At 47.0% G+C, this 24,127-nt stretch overlaps 1 protein-coding gene and 1 pseudogene across 1 annotated transcript in view; both read left to right on the forward strand.

Annotated features, from left to right (window-relative positions):
• Nucleotides 1–24,127, forward strand: part of LOC139264794 (zinc finger protein 180-like) — a 540,876-nt gene that overhangs the window by 497,275 nt on the left and 19,474 nt on the right. The gene's annotated exons all lie outside the window — the stretch shown is intronic.
• Nucleotides 634–16,704, forward strand: LOC139264197 (zinc finger protein 239-like; annotated as a pseudogene).

Below are 24,127 nucleotides of genomic sequence, written 5' to 3' on the forward strand. Positions count from 1 at the left end.
GGATGAGGGATGATCTTATAGAAACATTTAAAATCATGAAAGGGATAGACAAGATAGAGGCAGAGAGGTTGTTTCCACTGGTCGGGGAGGCTAGAACTAGGGGGCACAGCCTCAAAATATGGGGGAGCCAATTTAAAACCGAGTTGAGAAGGAATTTCTTCTCCCAGAGGGTTGTGAATCTGTGGAATTCTCTGCCCAAGGAAGCAGTTGAGGCTAGCTCATTGAATGTATTCAAGTCACAGATAGATAGATTTTTAACCAATAAGGGAATTAAGGGTTACGGGGAGAGGGCGGGTAAGTGGAGCTGAGTCCATGGCCAGATCAGCCATGATCTTATTGAATGGCGGAGCAGGCTCGAGGGGCTAGATGGCCTACTCCTGTTCCTAATTTTTATGTTCTTATGTTCTTACGAAAGAGCTTTAACCAGTTACACAGCCTGAAAAAACATTGCACCATTCACAGCGGGGAGAAACCGCACACATGTTCTGTGTGTGTGGACGAGGCTTCAACTGATCATTCCACCTGGAGAGACACAAGGACACCTGCATCACGGAGAAACTGTGGAAATATGGGGACTGTGGAAAGGGATTCAGATCACCATCTGAGCTGGAAACTCATCGACGCAGTCACACTGGGGAGAGGCCGTTCACCTGTCCCGTGTGTGGGAAGCGATTCCCTGGGTCATCCCAACTTGTAGCTCACCAGCGAGTTCACACTGGGGAGAGGCCATTCATCTGCCCAGTGTGTGGGAAGGGATTCACTCAGTCATCCGACCTGCTGATACACCAGCGAGTTCACACTAGGGAAAAGCCGTTCACCTGCTCTGTGTGTGGGAAGCGATTCCCTGGGTCATCCCAACTTGTAGCTCACCAGCGAGTTCACACTGGGGAGAGGCCATTCATCTGCCCAGTGTGTGGGAAGGGATTCACTCAGTCATCGAGCCTGCTGATACACCAGCGAGTTCACAAGTGACTGCAGGGGTTGGAACCTGCTATTATTGCTGTTGTTAATCACATCCCGACTGAACCATGTTCATTCTGACAGTTCGAGTCCGTTTCTGCTGATGTTAATAACCCTATAACTGGGCTGGACTTTAATATTCTGGATATATTGCTGATTGTGTTCTCGGGGCTGCAGTGTCCATTTAAGAAACGCTGTGTCTTATCTTTCCCCTTAATTCAGTAACTCGCAACAGAAATTTGATTTGCAATAAAATTATGAACTTTTACTTTAATCGTAATTTGATCTTTGGTACAAAATCTACAATAGTTTGTGAAAGTTTCCACTGAATAAAATCACCAATTAGAAAGCACTTGCTGACAATTGTTACTGACTTGCACATTACACACAATGGCCCCCTCCATTATCCACCAGAAAGAAGGGGAATGGGAATTGGTTGGGAATCAGTGTTCCCAAATGTTGCCCCTCCCGCCTGGTGTAGCAATCCCCTCGGCACAGGAATGGAGACAATTCCAGAACAAAACTGTGTGCAGTACTCCAGGTGTGGTCTTACCAATGCCCGGTACAGTTGTAGCAGGACTTCCCTACTTTTTTACTCCATCCCCCTTGCAATAAAGACCAGCATTCCATTTGCCTTCCTGATTACTTGCTGTACCTGCATACTAACTTTTTGAACTACATGTACACGAACCCCCAGATCCATCTGTACTGCAGCATTTTGTAATTGTCCCCATTTAAGTAATAAATTGTTTTTTATTTTTCCTACCAAAGGAGATAACCTGACGTGTTCTCACATTATAGTCCATCTGCCAGACTTTTGCCCACTCACTGAGCCTATCCAAATCCCTTTGTAGATTCTTTGCATCCTCCTCACAACTTGCTTTTCCAACTATCTTTGTATCATCAGCAAATTGGGCTGTGTTATACTCAGTCCCTTCATCTAAGTTATTAATATAAATGGTAAATAGTTGAAGCCCCAGCACTGATCCCTGCGGCACCCCACTAGTTAGTTTGCCAACCTGAAAATTATCCATTTATCCTGACTCGGTTTTCTGTTAGTTTGCCAATCCTCTATCGATGCTGATATATTACCCCCAACCCAGTGAGCTCTTAGTTTGTGCAGTAACCTTTTGTGTGTCACCATATGGAATGCTTTCTGTTAATCCAAATATATGACATCAACTGGTTCTCCTTTATCCACTCTGCTCGTTACATCCTCAAACTCCAGGAAATTTGTCAAACATGAATTCCCTTTCATAAAACCATGCTGACTCTGCCTGACTGCAATCTGATTTTCTAAATGTCCTGCTACTACTTCCTTAATGATGGACTTCAGTATTTTCCCAATGACAGAATATAGTTTCCTGCTCTCTGTCTCCCTCCTTACTTGAATAGGGGTGTTACATTTGCAGTTTTCCAGTCTCCAGAATTCAGGGAATTTTAGTAGATTACAACCAATGCATCCACTATCTCTGCAGCCACTTTTAATACCCGAGGATGCATGTCATCATGTCCAGGGGACTTGTCCACCTTTAGTCCCATTAGTTTGCTTAGTATTTTATCTCGAGTGATCGTGACTGTTTTAAGTTCCCCCACCCCCCCCTCCCCCACCCCGTGCAATAGCTCCTTGATTATCAACTATGGGATGTTTTTAGTATCCTCTACTGTGAAGACCAATACAAAATATTTGTTCAAAGTCTCTGCCATTTCCATCTTTCCCGTTATTAATTCTCCTGTCTGATCCTCTAAGGGACCAACGTTTACTTTAGCTACTCCTTTCCTTTTTATATACCTGTAGAAGCTTTTACTGTCTGTTTTTTATTTCTTGCTAGTTTGTTCTCATCTGCTATCTTTTCTGTCTTTATCATTTTTTAGTCGTCCTTTGCTGGTTTCTGAAAATATCCCAATCCTCTGTCCTTTGCAACATTATATGCCTTTTTTTCAATTTGATACCATCCTTTACTTCGTTAGTTAGCCAGGGATGGTTCATCCTTCTCTTAGCATCTTTATTTCTCACTTCAATAAATGTTTGCTGAGAGTTATGAAATATCTCCTTAAATGTTTGCCACTGCGTTTCTACAGTCTTACCCTTCAACATATTTTCCCAGTCCAATGTGGAAATTATTTTTATCTAAGCTGATACCATACGGTATTTGTGTGCCTTTTGATTAAAATGGAGTCCTGGCCCTTCCAGAACTTTCTGCATTTTAGCAGTCAGCTTGCATAAACAGCTAAACCTGGTTTGAGATGGCTGATGGCCATCAGACAGCTAGGAGACAAGTCATACTGAGACAAGTAACCCCCCATGGTGCTCTCCTATTGTCTACACTACAGGAGTTCCATGTCACCCCACCCTTATCTTCTAGCCATTATCTCTTTCCGAGACCTCATCCATTTGATGCAAACAGATAAACTGACCAGGAAATTGGAACAATCCTGACACAATACAAGACAGGTGATAGCCCATTACCTATGACTCATGGAGTAATGGCCGGCTGGCCAACTGATAACCCTGACAAAAGGAAATATCTGGATACCATGTCAGGACCAGGATATAGTAATTAACTCTTTATCTGTATTCACTGACTGTGAGACAGAGCAATACACAGGGAGAGGCCAGAACTTTGGGTTTACTGTATAAATATCTTGTTAAACTGAACCATTTCGGAGGTGTTCACTTAGCCCTTGACTGAGTGTGACCTACCCCTTGCGAGCAAGTAAATTAAAGAAACTTCTACCGGAGCTGTAAGTGTCGGAGTCATTCTTTTCGGAGGTCGAGATTTCGACAGTTATTGGAGGTTCCACCGAGATGCATACTCTCTGTCCTGTGAGTAAAACGGATATGGGCATAGTGCCTCTCCAGTGAAAGGCTTCAGTGGCCAAACAAGGTGAGCCTTTTGCTCACAAGAGGTTTCTTCACTGTTGAATCGCATATGTAATCTGTTGTCCACAGCTGAGGTACTGCATCTACAAGACTCGGCATTTAAAAGTTAAAGGTATTTTTTTTATAACCATTTCTTTCTCAGCTCGCCAGCAGAAGAGAACAGGTTCTGGAAAAAATCTCGAGACAGCCCGGGGAAGGTTTCAGTAGGTAAGGGAGCGCTAGTCGATCGAAAAGGGTTCCAGGTTCTTATGTGATAAGATTTTTATTGTTTTTAATTCGGAAGGGGTTCTTATGTGATAAGACTATTAAAAAAAAGAGAAAAAAGAAAGCGCTAATCGATCGAAGGTTCTTATGTGATAAGATTTTTATTGTTTTTAATTCGGAAGGGGTTCTTATGTGATAAGACTATAAAAAAAAAAGAAAGCGCAATCGATCAAAGAGTTTGGGTACGGAACCTTAAGTTTTATCAGTTTTTATTAGGATAAGTTAAGGACTCGGTCTGTAGTGGCGTACAACGCAGACTGAGAATTTGTTTAGAGGTTATGATTTGTGTACTCGCGGGAATATTGTTTGTTGTCCTTGTATTACTGTCGTGTGCAATACCTTTGTGAGTCATTGCCATTAGAGAAACGGGAAGAGTCACTAGGGAAAGTTGTGATTCGGGAAAAAAAAAAAACAAGGATTGATTAGGAAAAGAAACAGTAACTGATTGATCAACTACGATTGGTTCGTGCCAACATATCTCACACACCCAGACTGAGCCCGAATTAAGAGCCTTTTCAGGCCACGTAACGGCCAGGAGAAGTGGGCGTAGAGAACTCGGTTGGCCGAAAGGATTGTGAGATCAGAAACTGTGGAAAAATCTTAAATCATCCAGAATGGGGGCTGGAGCAAGTAAACCACCACCAAAAGGGACCCCAGCCCATTTTATGCTCCAGAATTGTGGTCAGTCTTCAATTGACCACCTAAGAGAATGGGTAAAATGGACTAAGGGTGAAAACAGGCCATTTCCACCCGATGGTTCATTCAATTTAGAGAGAATAACCTGTCTAGAAGAATGCCTTATAGACAGAGACCCAGGTAGAAGAGGAAAAAGAAAGTGAATTGGTCAGCGTTTGGAGATTGGAAAAGGGAAGCTGAGGAACGACACGAGAAGAGCCTAAGAGTTAGCAAGCAGTGTACTAGAGGGAGAAAGCAGGGGGATGAACGGGTAGAGCAGGTGAATCGCCCTCGACATAACAAACACCCATCCGTTATGGTTGCTAAAGAGACAAAGGCACACTCAACTAGGGCCCCTGAGGGTTGGGATAAGGATGAGGATGAGGACTGGGATGAGGATTGGACTCCCTACAGCCATCGACCACCGCCGTATGTTCCATCCCTGGGGGGTGCTCCAGGCCAAGGAGGAGACGATCCTCGGACCGGAGTACAGGGAAACGGGGTAACACCCGCTCCCAACAATACAGGTGCGGCTGCAGGAAATATAAGTCAGTCACAAGGGAATCAATACCGTGATGGCCCTGCAGGGGGTACACGAAGTCTTACCCGTGGACCAGAGCCCGTTGCCCTGGAGCCATCATCATCTGCATACCCAGTAAGTCTTACCTGTGGACCAGGACCAGGGCCCAGTGCCCTGGAGCCATCATCATCTGCATACCCAGTAAGTCTTACCCGTGGACCAGGGCCCGGTGCCCTGGATTCATCATCATCTGCAGACCCAGTAAGTCTTACCCGTGGACCAGAGCCCGTTGCCCTGGAGCCATCATCATCTGCATACCCAGTAAGACTTTTTCCCAGTCCACTCTCTGGGGGGGCTCCGGTCCCTATTTATCGACCATGGTCACCAAGTGAATTAAGAATAATTGTGGAAGGATTGGCAGACCCCAAAACCAATATTGAAAAGGCCATAGACCAGTTAAAAGTAATCATCTTGTGCCACGAACCCAGTATATTAGATGGTCAAATCTTACTGAAAGCATGGTTAAAGGACACAAAATTTGCCGAACTTGAGATAAAATTCAAAGATTTTAAAACCCATCGAGAGGCTCCGGATGCAGATCCCAGCACGAAGCCAGGAGAGGGGTTCTGGGGAAGATGTTGGGAAGCCTTACATTCGGTGTTCCCGAGGAAAACGAATTGGTCCAAAATTATGGAAACTACACAAAGAAAGGAGGAGGATGTTGAGGATTATGTAGAAAGAGTGCGAGAGATCATGAACCAATGTTCAGGCATGAAAATGGAGGAGGTAGATGCTCCTATGATCAGCGCCGTGGTAAACGGGCTACGGCCCGAACTCAGAGATCCCTTTAAACTAGTTTGTCTCGGATGGCGACAGGAATCGCTATCCAAGGTTGTATCTATGTTAAAGGACATACAAGAGCGAAATAGAGAATCTAGAAGCAAGGTCACCATGTTTGTAGGACAAGCAGCTCCAATAACACCCACCCCGGTGACACCGTCCTACGCCCCCCCCCAGGGTAGAGGAAGAGGGCGAGCCAGAGGAGGATATTACAGGCGAAGAGGGAGAGGAGGTGCAGGGCAGGAACAATATGATACCTGTCACAATTGTGGTCAGATTGGACACTGGGCTAGAACTTGCCGGGCAAAACAGCAACAACCAAATCATGATTGGACTCAACAGGCAGGTAATAGAGCACACCCTCCCCCTTCAGGACCCAACCCGTATGCGACCCAAGTCCAGGTACATGCTAGACCTCAGACTAATTTCTCTGTGCAAGATCCATTTGGATCACAGAATCAAAAGCAATTGGGCCAACCACCAAATTGCCCGTATAATGATCAATGACGCCCAATCCCAGACCCGAGTGCTGCGAACAAACAGCTACCCGTCGTTTCGTTAAATGCCATAAGAGAACCTGAAGTAAAAATACGAATACAAGGAAAGGATGTCCCATTCCTAGTGGATACTGGTGCCACCTATTCGGTCCTTTCAAGGGAGGATATGAGGGGAATTCCCACTTCCACTAATCAAACCTCAGTGATTGGACTATCTGGACACGCACAGCAAATGTTTTTCTCCAACCCTATCAATGTACAATTAGAGGATTACGAAGATAATCATTCATTCCTACTGTCTAAGGAGGTTCCAGTGAATCTGTGTGGACGTGACCTGTTATGTAAAATGAATGCCACGATCCTCTGTTCCCCAGCTGGTCTGGAGGTTCGAGTCCCCATAGATAAATGTGGCGCATATCCACTACTTCAACCCACAACTCCCATATTGTATGCCTGGAAAAATTTGGACCCCACACTAAGCAAAACCCTATCCTATTTGGTTGGTTCATATTGGTGTGTAACAAGGTTAATCACAGACTACCTCAAATCTCAAACCTTGGGAAATTGGTACGAAACATTACACTGCACAGAATATTGTGACAACACGGGATCAGACGCTATAGCACAAATCTTTTATCAACCATTCTTGCACCAGAAACATCAATTGATGATCAAAAAAATCTTTATCGGACCCGAAGGGATAGCGGCAGGGGTTGAATTATCCTCCCACAGTCAGAGCTTGTTTAGGGTTAAAGGGAGCATTCCACACTGCACCCTTGCGGTTGCAGGCACACATAAACCCCAGGATTTAGGACGAATGGTTAAAAGAATGCAAGGATCCCCAGTACAAGAGGAATGGCACACACGTAATGGAACTTTGGGGCAACATGAAAGGGGGGGAGGCTATTCTGTCAAGTTGAATGGGAAAATATACTTTGATGCTGTCTTAGAAGAAAGGATGCTCTCAGTCACTAGCTTCCCAGTACGACAAAGCACAGCAGAGCTTCTTGCTAAAGTTCCAGAACAACTATGGTCTACACACGCTAATGAAGTAGGAAGGATGCTCACCGCACAACCCTATAAGGTAGCGATCAATTCAACCGCCCCGCTCCCCAAGAAGCCCCAATACCCCTTGTCCCCAGCCGCAGAACAAGGTATTGAGCCAGTCATTAAGTCCCTGCTGGCCCAGGGAGTAATCGTTCCAACTAGAAGTCCATGTAACACACCGATCTTTCCGGTGCAGAAGCCCAATAGTGACAAATGGAGATTTGTCCAAGACCTACGAGCCGTGAATCATTCGGTATTCCCAACTTATCCAGTGGTACCCAACCCGGCAATTATACTTGCCAGTATTCCAGCATCATCAACGTATTACACAGTAGTTGATCTGTGTTCAGCATTTTTCTCAATACCCATTCACCCAGAGTCCCAATTCCTGTTTGCCTTCACGTATAAAGGACGCCAATATACGTGGACAAGACTCCCGCAGGGATTTACCGAGAGCCCTACCATATTCTCACAATGCCTAAAGAGGGATCTGGAAGATGTAATTTTACCAGCAGGTTCTACACTTGTGCAGTATGTTGACGACTTATTGCTCGCCTCACCCTCCAAATTGGCCTGCGAAATGGACTCCCTTGTGTTATTAAAAGCTCTGGCCTCGAAAGGACACAAGGTGTCAAAGGCAAAGTTACAATTTGTCTCAGAAAAGGTTCGGTATCTCGGGTACGAATTGGTCAGAGATACGAGACAATTGACACAAGACCGAGTAAAAGCAATCTGCTCTGCCCCACTACCAGTAACCAAGAGAGAAATGAAACACCTCCTCGGCATGACAGGATACTGCCGGCAATGGGTTACGAGTTATTCCGAGATTGTTAGACCACTGTTAGACATGTCCATGCCCGCACTACCAGAGAAGTTGATTTGGAATGAGGTATCCCGGAATGCTTTTCAGAACCTTAAACAGTCCCTCACTTCAGCACCCGCCTTGGGATTACCAGATTACACTAAGCTATTCAACTTATTTGTGCATCACAAGTCGGGTTTTGCACAATCTGTTTTGACTCAGTTACATGGGGACAGGCAGCGACCGGTAGCGTATCAGTGTCCAACTAGACCCAGTGGCACGCGGACTACCAGGATGTCTTCCTTCGTTGGCAGCAGCTTATTATGCTATGCAACAGGCTCAGACAATAACCATTTTGTATATCCCACACTCTGTCGAGATTTTACTTACTAAATGTGCCACCCAACACCTAACCTCCGCAAGAACCACTAAATACGAGGTCGAACTGTTATCAAATCCGAACCTTATCATCAAAAGATGTACTACCTTAAATCCAGCCACTCTACTCCCCACGGAAGACGACGGCGAACCCCATTCATGTGAAATGGTAACCGAATTAGTGACTAAACCACGTATCAATCTAACAGATGTACCAATGTGTAACCCTGAGCTAGTGTACTATGTTGACGGATCAGCCTTACGAAATGATAGGGGCCAACCTAGAGCGGCTTATGCAATTGTAACTCAGTTTAATGTTGTCGAAACAGCCTCTCTTCCAGACTCCTTTTCAGCCCAACAAGCCGAATTGTTTGCGTTAACTCGAGCCTGTATTCTGGCTGAAGGACACACAGTTAATATCTACACTGACTCCAGGTATGCTTTTGGGGTATCACATGACTATGGACAAATTTGGAAGATTCGCGGGTACCTGACTTCTTCAGGAACCCCTATCAAAAATGCAGAACAAGTGGAAAATCTCCTGTGAGCCATTCAATGCCCTTTGAAACTTGCCATTATCAAATGCCAAGCACATACAGGCCAGTCGAATGAGGTGGCACTTGGGAATGCCAGAGCTGATAATGCAGCTAAGTCAGCAGCTCTGTCGAAAGGGGGGATGCAGGTGTCATTGTTCCCACTAAAGAAAAATAATTGCTCAGACCCGCCACCCACTATTAATGACGTGCTGGCCTTCCAGACACAGGCCAGTACGGAGGAGGTGGTGACCTGGACGAAGGATCAATGTTATAAAAATCCAGAAGGAATATGGGTTCACCATGACGGCCGCGTGGTGGCCCCTAGATCCTTACTTCCATGGATTGCCCGATGTGTTCATACATTCACACATGCAGGCAAAGGGGGATTGGCAGATTATATTTTGGCAACTTGGTATGCACCAGGTATTTCGGCAATTGCAAAACAAATCTGTGAAAATTGTGTTACCTGTCAGACAATGAATCCGGGTAAGACGGAAAAAGTAGAATCTGCCTCCCACCCAAATCCAGTCGGGCCTTTTGTACATTTACAAATGGATTTTATTGAATTACCTATGTGTATGGCTTCAAGTATGTATTAGTTATTGTAGATGTGTTCTCTAGATGGATTGAAGCCTTTCCATGTAAAAAGGCCGATGCCACTACTGTTGCTAAATGTTTGTTAAAAGAAATTGTACCGCGCTTCGGAATCCCTGCTAAGCTTTCTAGTGATAACGGGTCACATTTCACGGGAACTGTTATAAGAGAAATGTGTAAAGCTTTACAGATTAATCAACATTTTCATTGCAGTTATCATCCACAATCAGCTGGACTTGTTGAAAGATATAATGGAATGCTTAAAAATAAGCTGGCAAAACTATGCAATGACACTGGACTGAAATGGACAGAACTGCTGCCCTTAGCTTTGATGGTAATGCGATCTGCAACCAACAGAACAACAGGCCTGTCACCGCATGAGATAGTTATGGGACGTCCCCAACGACTACCTTTTACAGCACTATTTACTGCAAAACAAATGGACATCCACAAAATGGAGGAAAATATGTTGAATTATTGTATTGCACTAACCAAATGTATTTCCAGCTTTCATTCACAGGTAAAGGAAGCCCAAGTCAAGCCAGCGGAAGGGAAGTGTCATAACCTGGAGCCAGGGGAATTCGTTTACATCAAGATTTTTAAAAGGAAAAGCAGTCTACAGCCAAGATTCGAAGGACCATACCAGGTCTTGCTGGCGACCAATACTGCAATCAAGGTAAAGGAAAGACCAACATGGATCCACGCATCCCATTGCAAACGGGCACCCGACCAGGAGGAAGGGACGAAGGAACCAGAGGAACAGAAAAAGGAAGACTGAATAAGGAACTGTATGGACTATGGGGACTGATGGTGCTGGGCTTGACAGGGTTTTACTTCACATTATTGATTACACCAGGGGTACAGACCCGCCACCGAAGGGAATTGCACGTAAATGTATTTATGGCACTGAGTCATAGGTATGCTCAAGAAAGAAACTTGTCGAGTTGTTGGATATGTTCCCATGTACCTGTCCACTCCAGGGGGGGTATTCCCCTGAGATCTGTCTCCTTTAACGAATCAGAAATGGTAGAATGGTTGACAGTGCAAAACAGGACAAAACTAACTAAGGGGCCAGAAACGAAGGAGCAAACAGAATGGAGGTCGGCAGGGTATAAACTTACAGCCTTCCAGGGATGGTACCAGCCCAATTATGATAATAACCATCAGCCTCCCTTCCTAAGCATTACTCCCAGAATAGGAAATCCTGAAGGTATAATATGCCTAGTGAGTAATGAAACTAAAGGACCAGAAATGGGACGCAGCAAGTGTTCCCAAATGACTAAATGGCAAGCCACAACTAATCCCACTGAGAGAAAGATAGCAACCGTTGGCTGGACAATGGTCCATAACAAAGCCCCAGGTAAAGGGTGGGAAGGTGAGACCACTCGAGTAGGGATAGTGCGAAAGGACCAGGAGCTGACGTCCTATAATTGCACCTACTTTATTTGTGGCCATAAAGCCTACCCATGGTTACCAGCCAACTGGACAGGGTCCTGTTACTTAGGATATGTGGTACCCCTTATCAGATCAGTAAGGACTCTAAGGGAGGCCTATGGAAGCCACAGATTTAAACGGGATTTGACGTGGCTAAACGGAATATTCAAGGTAATGGTGCCACCCTATGGAATAGCATCGAGCGAATGGCAGTTACGGGAACTGGCTAACTTAGTAGAATCAGTAGCCAACGCAATTTCCCAAGCCTTTGAAGGGATAAATGACGAAATGGTAGCTATTCGAACAGTGGCTCTCCAAAATCGTATGGCCTTAGATTATCTCCTAGCCAAGGAGGGAGGAACATGCGCATTAATAGGTGAAGAATGCTGTCCGTATATCCCAGATAAATCAGAAGATATCGGCAGTCTAGCTGAAAACATCAGGAAAGGTAATAGAGTATAAACAGACAGTTGGCCAGGACGGTATATCCTTGTAGGGTTGGGCATCAGGATGGTTGGGAGCCCTGGGGAAATCTGTGGTACAGGGTTTGATCATATTCCTGCTGATAGTCTTCGCCCTGTATCTATTATTTGTCGTCATTAAGTGTTGCTGTGCCAGGGTGGGAGAAACTATGTTACCTACCGAGACCACTGCTAGAGTTATGGTAGCAACAACTGCTGAAGGCTCTTGTGTGGAAATGGAAATGGAGAGACTGTACAAGATCAGAATGGATTGAGTTGTCCTTGTGAAGGACAAAATGGGGGAATGTGGAAAGTATTTTTATCTAAGCTGATACCATACGGTATTTGTGTGCCTTTTGATTAAAATGGAGTCCTGGCTCTTCCAGAACTTTCTGCATTTTAGCAGTCAGCTTGCATAAACAGCTAAACCTGGTTTGAGATGGCTGATGGCCATCAGACAGCTAGGAGACAAGTCATGCTGAGACAAGTAACCCCCCATGGTGCTCTCCTATTGTCTACACTACAGGAGTTCCATGTCACCCCACCCTTATCTTCTAGCCATTATCTCTTTCCGAGACCTCATCCATTTGATGCAAACAGATAAACTGACCAGGAAATTGGAACAATCCTGACACAATACAAGACAGGTGATAGCCCATTACCTATGACTCATGGAGTAATGGCCGGCTGGCCAACTGATAACCCTGACAAAAGGAAATATCTGGATACCATGTCAGGACCAGGATATAGTAATTAACTCTTTATCTGTATTCACTGACTGTGAGACAGAGCAATACACAGGGAGAGGCCAGAACTTTGGTTTTACTGTATAAATATCTTGTTAAACTGAACCATTTCGGAGGTGTTCACTTAGCCCTTGACTGAGTGTGACCTACCCCTTGCGAGCAAGTAAATTAAAGAAACTTCTACCGGAGCTGTAAGTGTCGGAGTCATTCTTTTCGGAGGTCGAGATTTCGACACCACTCGGTGTCAGTGATAAGGGTGGGTTTATATCACATGGGAGGAGATCGGTGTCAGTGACTGTGGGGTTGGTTCAACCTTCATTGACCTGACCAAGACCTTTGACATTGTCAACCGTGAGGGATTGTGGAGTGTACTCTACACATTCGGCTGTCCATATTCCCGACACGAGACTCCCAAAGCAAGCGCTCTACTCGGAGCTTCGACACAGCAGGGACAATGGGTGGGCGGGGCTTCAGGGTGTCTGTCAGTTTGATTGGACACATGTTTGTTACAGGTCAGTGGCCCCTGAAAGGGAGCCTTGTTGTGCTGATTGTTGTCTGGTGACCCTGGACCAGCCCGGGCTCACGCTATTGGGCCAGCCTGGGCTCACCCTATTGGGCCAGCCCGGGCTCACCCTATTGGGCCAGCATGGGCTCACCCTATTGGGCCAGCTCGGCCTCACCCTATTGGGCCAGCCCTGGCTCACCCTATTGGGCCAGACCGGACTCACCCTATTGGGCCAGCACAAAAGGCCCAGTATCCACCAGAGAAAATCAGCAGCTCATTGATTTTATTCTCACTCTGCGCACAGCGGGTGTAAAACTGAACCAAACCTGAAAAGCTGAAAATGCATCATCGCAGTCACACTGGGGAGAGGCTGTTCACCCACTCAGAGTGTGGGAAGGGATTCACTCGGTCATCTGACCTGCTGAGACACCAACGAGTTCACAAGTGACTGCAGGGGTTGGATTCTACTGTTATTGTTGCTCTTAATCACATCCTGACTGAATTGTGTTTGTTCTGTCAGTTGGGGTTTGTTTCTGCTGATAATAACTGGGCTGGAGTTCAATATTTTGATATTTCAAATAACAGAGTGTGTCGATATTTGATGTCTCGACTATAAGAGGAGACTAATTGATGTCCTGTTACTGAATGCTCCATTTTGGGCCTTTTCTCCTTTCTAACTCTGGATTATTTCAGTTCTCCTACCTTCTGTTACTCTCATGGACAAGTCCCAGTTCCCCCTTACCTTCCACAGTGCCTCTCCTAGCCTTGATATCGAGGGAAGGTGTCGGTAACACGCCCGGGATCACTAAACACAAAACCCAGTCTGTTAATCACTCTCAGATACTGGACTTAGCATGTGTCCCACAGCATCCCTCACCTTCGATGTGTGAATGGAGCATCACGTCTGCAAACTAGCTTCAATTTAAATTTGAATCCACTCAGCAACTGTGTTTTAACAATATGTAGAAGAAAACTGATCACATCAAATAATTGGCAAAGGTTTAGAGTCACCAAGATGAAGAAGTAAACACATCACGGCCCAATAACCCAGCTCTATATTCACAGGAGAAAGTCTGTTATCAACTCCTCGAAGGTCAGTTGGTGAGATGAGACTGAATCACTTTCTATACACAACAGCATCCATTCCCACTGTCCCCACAGTTACAGAGTTGAGTCAGGTGGGATCCCCAGGCTCAGGCTGAACGATTGGTTGAAGGTGTATCCACACATGTTCCTGTTTCACCCCGCTGTGATTGGTCTTTTTACAAATCTGGACACGATGTTTGGATTGAGTTTCCCTGCAGACCCTCCCCTTCTAATAGCTGTAATAAATGGTGCTGACAAACATTGTTACTGTGAGTACAGGATAGAAACACAGAACAGACCATTCTAGACTCTATACAACATCCTGTCCCTCCATTCACACTGCCCGGGTGATTGACGGCGGCTCCGGGCCAATAGGAAGAGCGAGGGCCCGAGAACCCGAGCGGGCGGTTGGTCCTCCAACCAATCGGAGTGTGTGAGGGGCGGGGCTTGCGGCCCCCCAGTGGGCGGGGCTGAGCCCGGATCTCCGCACTGAGCATGCGCGGGAGGTGGAGCCCGGATGATGTGGGGGCGGGGCAGGAATTGGAGCGGCGAGTGGGGCTGGTGTCGGGCCCAGGGCCCAGGGCCCAGTAACAGGCCCGAGGCCCGAGGCCCGAGGCCCGCGGGGACACCCACACTACATGTATTCTGGAAGGAAGACAAATGGGAGGCATTCTAAACCAAATGGTCCAATGTAAAGGTGAGTCCAGGGGCAGGGTCAGCTGATTGTCGAGGAAATTTAGCTTAAATTAACTCAGGCGGAGACTTTCAGAATCGTGCTTCGAGAGAGTTTTATTTAAAAAGCGAGATATCTCGGAGAGCCTGCTTGGACCGTACCAAGGCAGAAAACTCTGCTTGTACAAGCAAATTTTTCTAGTCCTATTATTTCTTTAAGCATAGCAAAAACAGAATTTAACCCTTCCCTTTTCCATAAGCCATAGATTCATAGATTCTTTCTTCCACACTGATCAATCTGTTCCAGCATTAATAGCAGTATAGAGTACAACAACAAGCTGATTATGGTCAACCTTCATCAGTCACTAGTTACCCCTCACATAGTGAGGCTCGGGCTCCATTCTGGGCAAAAGGACATCAATAATAACTGTCACAACGATGAATGCTTCAAAGGGAAAATGTTCCAGTGCTTTGGGTCGGTGCAGGGAGCGGCTCTTTCCGTGAGTCGCACAGGATTGATGGGCCGATGGGTCTTCTGTGCTGTATGGTTCCCTGAAATGGTGACAGTCTGGGAGCATCTGTCTCAGAAGGTGAAATGGTGAGTGGTCAGGGAGAGCCCATCACCAAAACAGGGAGATATTACAGATAGATAGGGAGGGTCAGAGTGTATAAAGGGGTGACGAGAGCAGAGACACCCAGCCAGAGTCAGCACCTTCAGGGAAGGAGAGGGAGGGGAACCAGTGAGTGTAGAACTGAACCGAGCCAGAGTCAGCACCTTCAGGGAAGGAGAGGGAGGGGAACCAGTGAGTGTAGAACTGAACCCAGCCAGAGTCAGCACCTTCAGGGGAGGAGAGGGAGGGGAACCAGTGAGTGTAGAACTGAACCCAACCAGAGTCTGACATTAGTGAACCAGTTGGGTTTTTATGACAATCCAGTTGCTGTTATGGTCACTTTGTTATAATTCCAGCCCCACAATTTAGCAGATTCATTAAGTTCAAATTACTAACCTGCCTCTTATTAAAGAATCAGTAGCAGGACATTTGGAAAAGCAGAATTCAGTCAGGCAGAGTCATGTTTCACAAATTTGTCTTGTCTATTACTAACCTGCCTCTTTGTGGGTTCTCTCTCACACTCCCTTTTTCCTGTTACAAATTAATTCTACAGGGTATTAGAAGGGGAGGATTTGCAGACGGGAAACTCAAATTGCACGCCGCATCAAGATCTGACCGCGTCACTCAATTCATTGGGACCGGTATATCATCGGCCTCTCAATGTGGAAGCAAAAAGCGCCGTTGACAGTGGGGAGAAAGTGTACACGTGTTTGTGTGGACAAGGCTTCTGCCGAATCTCTGGCCTATCGAGACTCAAGCACAGTCACACTGGGGAGAGGCCGTTTACCTGTTCCAAGTGTGGAAGGGATTCATTCAGTCATCCCACCTTCTGACACACCAGCGAGTTCACACTGGGGAGAGGCCGTTCACCTGCTCTGAGTGTGGGAAGGGATTCACTCAGTCATCCAGCCTGCTGACACACCAGCGAGTTCACACTGACGAGAGACTTTTTAAATACCCGGACTGCAGGAAGTGCTATAAAAGTCCCAGGCAACTGATGTGCCATCAACATGTTCACACTGGGGAGAGACCGTTCAGGTGTGCTCGCTGCAGGACTGGATTCACATGATCATCTGGACTCACTGTACACCAGCGAGTTCACACTGGGGAGAGGCCGTTCACCTGCTCAGAGTGTGGGAAGGGATTCACTCAGTCATGCAACCTGTTGACACACCAGCGAGTTCACAAGTGACTGTCGGGCATGGATTCTGCTGTTTTTGCTGCTGTTAATCACATCCAGGACTGAACCATGTTCATTCTGACAGTTAGGGTTTGTTTCTGCTGATAACTCCTGTAACTAGGCTGAAGTTTAATATTCTGGATCAATGGGAAATAAATCAGCTTTGCTTTTAACACATTGCTTTGGATTTTTGTCTTTCCCACCGGAGTGTTTAGCATCACCCGGCTGGAGCTCAGAGAGGACAATCTGGGGGTGTATCGTACGGTGGGAACAGAATTTCAGCCTGGACACAGTCCTTCAGGGCTACACTGAGAGGGCCAAACAGCACTTTGGTCTCTCTCGTCCCTCTGCACTGACAGCAAACTCGCCGTGTGGGTTAACCTTGAGGTATGTAAGAAATGTGTTCCAGTCGCTCTCCCCCATGGTTCAGGCTCCTGGACACGGAACAGAAGGCTCCTTTAGAAATTAACCCCAGGGCTTTGTTTGCTTTTTTAAATGGCCGCATTAACCCACATCGCTACTTTTAGTGATTTGTGTATCTGTACCCCTCGATCCCTTCGCTCCTCTGCACTGTTTAGACTCTTATTTTCCAAATAGAATGTGGCCTCCTTATTCTTCCGACCAAAACACACCACCTCTCACTGATCTATACTGAAATTCATCTCCCAATTACACACGCATTCTGCAACTTATTAATGTCTTGCATTGTGTCACAGTCTTCCTCAGTATTAACTCTACCTCCCAATTTGTGCCATCTAAAAATGTGGAAATTGTACTTCTGATTCCCGAGTGCAATCCTTTATGTAAATGGTGAACAACAGCGTTCCCAGCACCGATCCCTGGGGAACACCATTTCCCACCTATTGCCAGAACAGCGGTCCCAGCGCCAATCCCTGGGGAACACCATTACCCACCTATTGCCAGAACAGTGGTCCCAGCACCGATCCCTGGGGAACACCATCTCCCACCTATTGCCAGAACAGTGGGCCCAGCACTGATCCCTGTGGGACACCGCCTCCCACCTATTGCCAGAACAGTGGTCCCAGCACCGATCCCTGGGGAACACCACCTCCCACCTATTGCCAGAACAGTGGGCCCAGCACTGATCCCTGTGGGACACCGCCTCCCACCTATTGCCAGAACAGTGGTCCCAGCACCGATCCCTGGGGAACACCACCTCCCACCTATTGCCAGAACAGTGGTCCCAGCACCGATCCCTGGGGAACACCATCTCCCACCTATTGCCAGAACAGTGGTCCCAGCACCGATCCCTGGGGAACACCACCTCCCACCTATTGCCAGAACAGTGGTCCCAGCACTGATCCCTGTGGGAACACCACCCACCTATTGCCAGAACAGTGGTCCCAGCACCGATCCCTGGGGAACACCACCTCTCACCTATTGCCAGAACAGTGGTCCCAGCACTGATCCCTGTGGGAACACCACCCACCTATTGCCAGAACAGTGGTCCCAGCACCGATCCCTGGGGAACACCACCTCTCACCTATTGCCAGAACAGTGGTCCCAGCACTGATCCCTGTGGGAACACCACCCACCTATTGCCAGAACAGTGGTCCCAACACCGATCCCTGGGGAACACCACCCACCTATTGCCAGAACAGTGGTCCCAACACCGATCCCTGTGGGAACACCACCCACCTATTGCCAGAACAGTGTTCCCAGCACCGATCCCTGTGGGATCGCCACCTCTCACCTATTGCCAGAACAGTGTTCCCAGCACCGATCCCTGGGGAACACCACCTCTCACCTATTGCCAGAACAGTGTTCCCAGCACCGATCCCTGGGGAACACCACCTCTCACCTATTGCCAGTCTGAGTAGCTACTCTTAACCCCTACTCTCTGTTTCCTGTTTTGTAACCAGCTTGCTACCCACAACAGTAGTAAGATCTACAGGATGACCAAGGTCAGGCCTGTGGAGTGAAGGGCCAGGCAGCAGAGTGGATGGAGAGATGGCTGCAAAACAGGAATCATTTGTTGGAGTTGAAGGAAGTTTGTTGCCATATTTCCACCCATTCTGTTACCTGACCTTTGACTCCACCGTGGTCATTCTGTGAGACGGTACATACTGCCGACACCGTGCACCAGAGGTGGAGGAGGTGAATATCGAGTCCTGTGGCAGGGCGCTGATGAAGTGGATTTCTCTGAGTTTTGAGGCAGCGCTAGTGGCATTTTTCACCACTTTCCAGTTTTTAGATAAAAATCTTATTGCCAGTTTACTAAAGCCATTAAAAGCCTCTCGGGTCGCACAATAAAATGAGGCCTCATAGCTTTCCACCAGAGTTAGAATCACTTTAGAAAGTATTTAGTGGCTGAGCCAGACTGGGCCGGGCCTAAGGTGTGAGTTAGTGATGGAACACTGGCGGCCAGTGTACTTGGCCCCAGGGCTGAGAACCAGGGCACTCAGGTTTCTGTGACATTGATTGATGGATTTTGTTCATTGCCCAGTCTCAGTCGCAATGGTGGGTCACCTTGCTGTCCAGTGAGGCGGGGGTCCCCATTGGAGGGCTCTCTATGCAGGGGTCCTTCCCTGCACCATTGGGGATCTGGGGTGGAGAGTGTTGCACGGAGCAGTCGTGTGCAACGGTTTTTATTATAACTTTTATTTATATTACACCTTTAACGTAGTAAAACCTCCCAAGGTGCTTCACAGCGGTGTTAACGAGACAAAACAGATAAATTTGACACCGAGCCACAAAAGAAGAAATTAAGGCAGCTGACCGAAAGCTCAGTTAAAGAGGTAGGTTTTAAGGAGCGTCTGAAAGGAGGAAGGACAGGTGGAGAGGGAGGTTTAGGGAGGGAGTTCCAGAGCTTCGGGTCCAAACAGCTGAAGGCACGGCCACCGATGGTTGAGCAGATATAATGAGGGATGTTCAAGAGGGCAGAATTTGAGGAGCGCAGACGTCTTGTGGTGTTGTGAGGCTGAAAAAGACAGGGAGGGGCCAGGCCATGGAGGGATTTGTAAACAAGGAGGAGAATTTTGAAATCGAGGCGTTGTTTAACCGGGAGCCAGTGTAGGTCAGTGAGCACAGGGGTGGTGGGTGATTGTGACTTGGTGCAAGTTAGGACACGGGCTGCTGAGTTTTCGATGACCTCAAGTTTACGTAGTGTAGAATGTGGGAGGCCGGCCAGGAGTGAATTGGAGTAGTCAAGTCTAGAGGTAACAAAGGCATGAATGAGGGTTTCAGCAGTAGGAGAGCTGTTCTTAACGCCCTTCCAGACTTGAAGGCTGGTTTTGTTTTTTGTAGCCTAGAGGAATCCATGGCCCATGTATATATTCAATGTGAGAGGTTGCAGTCCCTGTATAGTTACCTGAAGGGGTGCTCCTCAATTTTTGTTTCCCTTTCCTCTCCTCCCCTGGAGGTACTGACTCTGGCTGGGTTCAGTTCTACACTCACTGGTTCCCCTCCCCTGGAGGTACTGACTCTGGCTGGGTTCAGTTCTACACTCACTGGTTTCCCTCCCCTGGAGGTACTGACTCTGGCTGGGTTCAGTTCTACACTCACTGGTTCCCCTCCCCTGGAGGTACTGACTCTGGCTGGGTTCAGTTCTACACTCACTGGTTTCCCTCCCCTGGAGGTACTGACTCTGGCTGGGTTCAGTTCTACACTCACTGGTTCCCCTCCCCTGGAGGTACTGACTCTGTCTGGGTTCAGTTCTACACTCACTGGTTCCCCTCCCCTGGAGGTACTGACTCTGGCTGGGTTCAGTTCTACACTCACTGGTTCCCCTCCCCTGGAGGTACTGACTCTGGCTGGGTTCAGTTCTACACTCACTGGTTCGCCACTTTTTGTGACACTTTATTAAACAGACTCAGCAGAATCACATTAATGTGATGGGAGATCACTGACACACAAGCAGTCAGCGGTGTGGAGCCTCCTGAGAGTCTGGTCCCATTACAGCCAGTATTTACAGGAGCTGGGACACGGGAAGAGTCCCATTAAAATCACTGATACATTTGTTAACTAAAATTAGTCATTTCTCCTCCATTTACAGACGCTCCCTGACCAGTCCCCATTTCTCCATTTACAGACGCTCCCTGACCAGTCCCCATTTCTCCATTTACAGACGCTCCCTGACCAGTCCCCATTTCTCCATTTACAGACACTCCCTGACCAGTCCCCATTTCTCCATTTACAGACACTCCCTGACCGGTCCCCATTTCTCCATTTACAGACACTCCCTGACCAATCCCCATTTCTCCATTTACAGACGCTCCCTGACCAGTCCCCATTTCTCCATTTACAGACACTCCCTGACCAGTCCCCATTTCTCCATTTACAGACACTCCCTGACCGGTCCCCATTTCTCCATTTACAGACACTCCCTGACCAATCCCCATTTCTCCATTTACAGACGCTCCCTGACCAGTCCCCATTTCTCCATTTACAGACACTCCCTGACCGGTCCCCATTTCTCCATTTACAGACACTCCCTGACCAATCCCCATTTCTCCATTTACAGACGCTCCCTGACCAGTCCCCATTTCTCCATTTACAGACACTCCCTGACCGGTCCCCATTTCTCCATTTACAGACACTCCCTGACCAATCCCCATTTCTCCATTTACAGACGCTCCCTGACCAGTCCCCCATTTCTCCATTTACAGACACTCCCTGACCAGTCCCCATTTCTCCATTTACAGACACTCCCTGACCGGTCCCCATTTCTCCATTTACAGACACTCCCTGACCAATCCCCATTTCTCCATTTACAGACACTCCCTGACCAATCCCCATTTCTCCATTTACAGACACTCCCTGACCGGTTCCCATTTCTCCTCCATTTACAGACGCTCCCTGACTCACTGGGGATTTCCCGCACTTCCGGGTTGTCCCGGAGTTTGTGTCTGAAACTGGCGGGTAGTTGTGGGGAGGCGGATAATGCGGAGTGTTGTCTCCTGGGCCTGGGCCTGGGCTCACACTCAGTGTGTCTGAAGACCCCCCAGGGGTTAGGAAGAGCGGGGCGGGTCCGGAGGTAGTCGTCGGTTGGACCTCCAACCAATCAGTGAGAGGGGTGGGGCTTGCGGCAGCCAGTGGGCGGGGCTGAGCCCAGATCTCCCTCATTGGCTGACACTCTGCCCCATTGTTGAAGCTGATTTCTCTCAAACCCCAGGAGGAAACTGGGCCTTTCTGTTGTGGCTTTAAACAGGTGAACCCTGTGGGCTGGAGCAAACATTGCAAGGTTTGGGAGTGAAATGGATCCATTCAGGACACACAGCAGGGATTATTTCAGGAAGTAACACAGTGCAGTGAGAAAGGAAATGCAGGGGATGTTGTGTAGATGGATTGTCAGAAGGTGTTTGATAAGGTGCCGGACAGGAGGCTTGTTGATCAAATTAAGGCTCACGGTGTTAAAGGGAGTGGGGCAGCGTGGATAGGAAGTTGGGTAAAGGGCAGAAAACAGAGAGTTGCGGTTAATGGAGGTTCTTCAGACTGGAGGGATGTAAACAGTGGTGTCCCCAGGGTCAGTGTTGGGACCATTGCTCTGCTGAATAGAGAAATGATCTGGGCTTGGGTATATGGGGCACACGATCAAAACCTCCAGGGAACGCCAAAAATGGGGAGTGGGGGGAACTGTGAAGAGGACTTTAAGTGCCTTCATTGTCAATACACAGGTTAGTAATTGGGGCAGGTAGATGTGAAATGAAATTTAATGCAGAGAAATGTGCTGTGGTAGATTTTGGGAGGAAGAAAAAGGGAGGAAATGGACATTAAATGGTAAAACTCTCAATGGAGTAGAGGAACAGAGAGATTTAGGGTTGTAAAATTCTAGCTAATTCCTTGTATTAAGGATCGAGTGTCTAGTGTTGGAACACAAGAACATAAGAAATAGGAGCAGGAGTAGGCCATCTGGCTCCTTGAGCCTGCTCCGTCATTCAATAAGATCCTGGCTGATCTGATCCTGGCCTCAACTCCACTTCCCTGCTCACTCCCCATAACCCTTCACTCCCTTATATTTCAAAACTCTATCTTCACCTTAAATATATTCAATTATTATTATTAGCAACTTTAATCTCTTAAATATAATTTGAGCAGATTCTCTGTGCTCTACCATGTCAGAGTAAACATGCAAGTCTCACGTGTCCACAGTAACTGACACCAGGTCAGCCCGCTGGATGGAACCTCGGACACTCTGAGCTTGATCTCCGGTGTCTGCAGTCCCGACTGCCCCCTTACATCAGTCTCCCCTCACTTTTATACCCTGCACTGATCCATCTCTGGCCCCGGACTCTGCTTTGTCTTCTCTGCTGGGTTTGGGCAGGAAGTGAGGAAAAGACAGCTGGAACTTCTCTAATGTGTGATTTACACGGACACTTTCCCTGGTTCCCAGCAGTTACTTTTTTTCAGTGATTTTCTCATTAACCCTAAACTCCCCTACCTGCTGTTAGTTGTTATTTCTTATAGTTTCACAATTATAGATATAAACATCACACATTATAATCTAATCTATTGTGTTACTCACTCTGGTCTGAGCTTACATTGTGGTTACTAACAGACAAACCCTGTTCTTTCCCCTGATCTGATTACAGATTCTAACAGTGGGTTCAGTGAATGGAATGCCTGTGTTGCCACGGCGACCTGTCTGCAGTGAATCGATTGTTTGAGTTTCTAACTCAGGCTAAACTTCTCTTTCCCATGATGCACATTTAAGTCAAAATCAATGTATTTTAGCCATTTTATGTTGATAAAGTGGTTAAAGAAACACATGGGATCCTAGGTTTTATGAATAGGTGTGGTGTACAAAAGGGCAGAGGTCATGTAAACCTGTACAAATCATTGGTTATGCTGCAGTTCCAATATTGTCAGGTTTTGGGGATCTTACACTAGGAAGGCTGTCGAGGCCATTGTGGAAATATCAGAAAGAATTCACGGTTAATAAGAATTTAATTCATGCTTGAGGGTTAAACCAGTAGACTCAGTGTCTCTTGAACTGAAAACAACAGGCACTTCAAAGGAGATGAGGATAAAAGCTGCCGAATAGTAAAGCCACATTCAAAGGAGTCACCATGTAATAGTGTGTGTGAATAAGGAATTATCCGTTAACAGGGTCCCTATATACACTAGTGAACGAACAAAAGGTCAGTTGCAGGAATAATAGATGGAGGCCAAATGGCATGGGGAAGTTACGTTAGCAGAAACACGCTGTAGGAAACAGCAGGGGGTGGGAAGAGATGAAAAGACCTAACTGATCAAGATATGGGACATACACAATAACGAAGACACCAATTTGGTAATAAGTCATGGAGGCAAGACAGGGTTACGATAACAGAAGGATGTATATGTACAAAGGTGAAATGTCAGCAGAATCTGTCGAATTCGACACGTGTTTAGCTGAGAGAAGAAAGGGTATAACTAGACACGGTTTTGAAGGAGGTTAGTGAGAACCTTGGAACAACACTCGATAGCAGGAGCA

Source organism: Pristiophorus japonicus, chromosome 5, assembly GCF_044704955.1.
Source record: "Pristiophorus japonicus isolate sPriJap1 chromosome 5, sPriJap1.hap1, whole genome shotgun sequence".
Taxonomy (NCBI): domain Eukaryota; kingdom Metazoa; phylum Chordata; class Chondrichthyes; family Pristiophoridae; genus Pristiophorus; species Pristiophorus japonicus.